A 4,922-nucleotide genomic window follows, 5' to 3' on the forward strand; every position below is an offset into this window, starting at 1 on the left:
CCCCCCCCCAGCTGGGGGACCTGCACAGCCAAGCCTGAGTGGGTGGGTAGGTGGCGCTGGCTTAGCCAAGAAGTGCCTGCCTCTGATTCCAGGCAGGTTTCCATGGCGACCGATTGATTGCCCGAGCTGCAGACTCAAGGGGAATCAGCAATGGACCTTTCTCTGAGCTCCAGGGCTGCAGGGCTTGTGCCCAGAGGCCCAGGCAGTGGGCCACACCTGTGTCTCCCTCAGGGTGAGGGGATCTTGGGGACCGGAAGGTCACCTGAGCTCAGCCCTGGAGCCTGCTGGGGGCCTGCTGTGTGCACGTCAGACCTTCCAGCAGCCCAGGAGGAGGGGACTAGCATTTGTAAAGCACCTACTATGTGACAATTAGTCACGGGGACTTCACCAGGGCCCAGCCACACCCCAAGCCTGGGAGCTTAACCAGGAAGGGTCCCTGGTCTCCAAGGACTTAGCGCATTGCAGGGGCAGAGCAGGTACCCAGCACACCAGAGTGTGACCCCAGTGGCCTCAGGCTCCGAAGGTGAAGGGTCATTGCTGAGGAGGTCAGGGCTGGGCTGAGGCTGGAGGAGCCCTGGACGGCTTGGGAAGGGAAAGGGGGACGGGCGGGGAAGCCTGTCCCCGAAGGGCACTGGCTACAGGCAGAGGCCTGTGAGCAGGGCACAGCGTGGGGTGCCCTCCACCCGGGGCGTGGGCTGGGTGAGGAGGGTGGCAAGGTCTCCACACAGCCCGCGGATGCCCACGGATGTTCCTCGGCCTCCCCACCTGCCCGGCCACACCCTTCCCTCCGGCTCCCCGTGTGGGTCTGGACGGAGGCTCCTAGGGTGGGCGCCACCAGGGCGAGGCCCTGGACCTCTCTGGCCATGGTGGTCCCCGCTGCCAAAGGAGAAGGTTGAGGCAGGGCAGGGGCTCGTCTTCCTCCCCCCTCTCCCCTGGTCGGGGACGCCCTCCTCCCCTCCCCTGGTGGGGGACGCCCTCCTCCTCTCTCTGGTCCGGGATGCCCTCTCCCTCTCCCTGGCGGGGGACGCCCCAGCTGTCTCTTCCTGTCCTGGTGACTTCTGTCCTGACCCTGCCCTGCTCACCTAATCCAACCTGGTGTGGTCCCTGCCCAGCCCTGACCCAGGGCGCCTGCCCCTGTTCTGCCCCCTGCTCCCTCTCCCTGGCCCCTGCCCTCCTGGACCGCCCGCCCCGCCCCAGCCTTAGGTCCCAGATGGGCTGGGGGGTCCTGGGCTCCTGGGCCTCATTGTCATTCTGTCCAGGCAGCCTAGTCGCTGGCTGTGGGCTGTCGGGGTGAAGGAGGGCCCGGCGGAGGCTGGGCTGCAGGTTGGGACGCTGTCTTGCCGGGAGGCGCTGGCCAGGCTGGAAATAGATGCCCCGAGTTGGGGACCTGCGGGGAGCCGCGGAGCATGGCCAGCACCTGCCCCGCAGCCTCCAGGAGCTGAGGACAGGCCCGTGGCGGGTAGGCAGGGTCCACCCTGGCCCTGGTTCTCCCTGTTGGAGCCCCTGCTGGCCATGGGGTTGGCGAGTGTGGAAGGAGCGGCCCTTGCTTTGGGTGTCCCTGGGTCCCCGAAGCCCTGCACCCAGGCACACAAAGGGCGAATGAAGAGGGGAGGGGGGGGACGTTTCTGAGCAAATGCTTGGAGCCTGGGGCTGGAGAGGAGCCTGGGCGGTGGACGGCGCCTTCTCCTAGGGCCTTGAAGCCTTGAAGCCAGCTGGGGGCTTCCCTGTCCCAGGGGACCTGGGGAGCCGGGAAGGTTGGGTGAGGAGGGGGTCCACCGCAGCTGGGAGACCTGAAACCCAGGCCCTTGTTCCTCCATCTGTAAAGGGGTGCTCAGCAGAGACGTGGCCTGCAGGGTCTGGAGAGGACCTGCTTGGGAACAGCCCCGTCGGCCTCAGTTTCCCTCCTCCCCTCCCGGTCTCTCAGCCCGGTGTCCTCACCTCCCCCTCTACGGTCACGGTCACCTTCCTTAATGCCAGCTCATGTCCCTGGTGCTTCCCGGCTGCCTCCTGCGAGGACAGTTTCTTGAAAGGCTTTTTGAAGAACCAGGCTCCCTGGGGTGGCAGGGCCAGCAGAGGGGGCTTCCTGGTGGCTGATTGTCATGGAGATGAGGCCCCAGCAGGGCAGGAGGCGGCAGGATCCACGGGGCAGGGGCAGGGTCTGCAGCGGGAGGGGCCCTGCCCAGGGGGAGTCCAGGGGAGTCAGGGACCAGCCTGGCCTCTTCTGGCCCTGGCACTGCCCCCTGCAGGGCCGTTGTGCTGAGCAGCAGCTGGAGAGCCTGGGTTTCCCTGTGAGCCTGGAGCCCCTGGGGCGCATTTCCGCTGACCCCTGGGGACTTGAGGCCCTGAGTGCTGGGTGTTTCAGTCCTCCTAGAGGCAATGGCTGTGGGGTGCCGGCCACCGCCCTGGAGCAGAACCTGCGTGACACCCAGCCCCACCCTTGAGTGCACGTGGCCTGGTGGGTGGGGAGCCGTTCAGTCCTCCCTTTGACCTGGGCCTCGCTGTCGGACTTGTCTGCGGCTGGTGGCCCGTTCCTGTGCCTGTGGCCATCCTTGTCCCCAGCCGGTGATGGACAACTTGACCCTGCAGGGGGTTCCCTCCGGCTCTGGCCAGCCCTGTGCCTCTCTGGAGAGGACCCTTGCAGATGTGCTGGGCAGAGCTGAGGGTGGGGAGGGGGTGGCTGGCAGAGCCCAGAGGCCCCCGGTTCCTGCCGGTGCCCGTGTGGCGACCAGAGGGCTTGGGTGTGTCACCAGGAGAATCTTCCCCTCACCACACCCAGGGCAGGAACCCAGGGCTTTGGCTCGTCACCTTCTGGAGAAGGGTCGTCGCCTAGGTTTAAACGTGGGAGGACCCGAGGATTGGAAAGTCAGGTGGCTTTGCTTCTCGGGAAGCCAGAAACATGGGCCTTGCAGAGAGGCCAGCAGCCCCAGCCAACGCAGCCAACGCGCCAGGGAGGCCGGGTTTGCTCTCCGTGCTCTGATGGCGGCCAGGAGGCCGAGGAGTCCCAGGTGAGCGGCACCGAGGGCAGGAGCCGGTGATTCACAGAGAAAGCAGAGCGCGCAGGCAGCCAGGAGGCAGTTCATTCCCACTCAGCTCTGGAAGGAGCAGGAATTTTAATAAACGCAATTCGATTCAAATGAACAAATATTTTAAAACATGAAGTTATTTAATCTACTGTTGAATGATAATCACTGTCTTTAGCCCAGTTCCTCACACGCCCGGCAGCTGTGCCTGAGCTCGGCAGCGGCAGCCGGCTCGCCCCTGGCCCCTCGTTCCAGATGAGGAGACCGAGGCTGAGGGGGAAGCACAGAAGGGGCTCCAGGAGAGGAGCTGAGCAGTCACCTGCCAGGTGACCGGAAGGTTCCATGTAACTTTCAAAAGTGTGGTCCAGGCTCACAGTGCCCATGGGGTATGGGACCCTGCTAGAAATGTACAGGTGAGGCCCTCTCCTGGCCTGCCGAGCCAGCCCCAGACTCCGCAGATGGGTGCCAGCGATCTCTGAAGCACGTTCTCACGGTGCTTCTGATGCTAGGCATTGAGGACCGCTGCTCTGGGCTCCAGGTGGGCGCGTGGACAGTGGGCGTTGCGTTGCTTGTGCGGTGAGCCACGCGGGGCCTGCTCTGTTGTGTTACACGTGGGCATCGGGGATTCTGAGCTGGAAAACAGCCCGTTATTGCATCTCTGAGAAGCCAGTGGACAAGGTTGCATTCAGAGACATTTCAGACCATGGATTTATGGCCAGGTAAAACTGGAGCAACCTAAGTGTCCAGCAATGGGGGATTGGAGAGAAAAACTCTGACTCACCAATAACATGGATGCTGTGTAGTTTTGAAAAGTGAGTTTGTGAAGACTGTATCACAGGATGCAATGAAAGTGACAGCGTCCGGCTGACCCAGGACTTTCCCCGTGTTAGTACTAGAAGTCCTGATTCCAGGAACCTCAGTCCTGAGCTAGTGGGGAGTCAGCCCAGGTGTGATGGGGGTGGTACTGCATGTTAAGTATCCTCTTCTCTCTTCTTGCTGGGCAGGTGGAACCCAGTACAGTGTAGCATGGTGCTTCCTATTCCCTTGAAGTTAGGTGACCTTGTGACATGTTTGATCAATGAAAGGTGAGTGGAAGTGACTGTCATATCCAGACAGAGCTCCTGCCAGCCCATGTCGGGATGGCACCTCTGCCGCCTGGGTCCCTGAGTGACAGTGTTAAGCAGAGACCCACGCTGGGCACACAAGACACAACCCCTGGGTGTATGCAGGCCACTGGGATGGGGGCTACTTGTTAATGTAGCGTTCCCTAACCTGCCCTGACTGGCCCACAGGGAGACACGGTGGTCCCCTGGTCTGAAGGCAGACATGGGTCACAAAACCGTATTTCTAGTGTCACTGCCGAGATGGCACTCAGAGCGCGTGCAGACGTGCTGGAAGTATTCTGAACGGGCTGCTCCGCCAGGTCGAGGAGTCCTTTCCTCCTTCCTCCTCTCCGCCTTGGCCGGTTTTCGGCAATGACCGCCTCCTGCTGGTTTTCATGGGGCCCGGCCAAGGCGGCCGGCTCAGGGCTCTTACTGCTCAACGGAAACCCCCTGGGGAGGGAGAGAGAGGACGCCAGCCCGAGGACAGGGCCTGGAAAGGCCGCAGCTGACCTCGGCTTCCGCTGGAATCTCTGTGGCTTGCTGGGTGCCTCTGGGGTCAGATGCCACTGTGGCCTGTGACCCTGGGCAAGCCCCAGACTCTGCGCCTCCGGGCCCTCCCCCGTGGGCCGTCTTCTGCATGGAGCCTGCGTGTTGGGTCACCTGGGACGTGTCCCTGAACACCTGGAGCCTCAGGTTCCTCCTGGGTGGGGGGCGGGTGCTGCTGAAGCTGGGGCTGGACGTCCCCTGGGGAGGCAGAGGGAGGAGGAGGAGGAGGAGGAGGAGGAGCAGCAGCAGCAGC

Source organism: Marmota marmota, unplaced genomic scaffold, assembly GCF_001458135.2.
Source record: "Marmota marmota marmota unplaced genomic scaffold, marMar, whole genome shotgun sequence".
NCBI classification, from domain to species: Eukaryota; Metazoa; Chordata; class Mammalia; order Rodentia; family Sciuridae; genus Marmota; species Marmota marmota.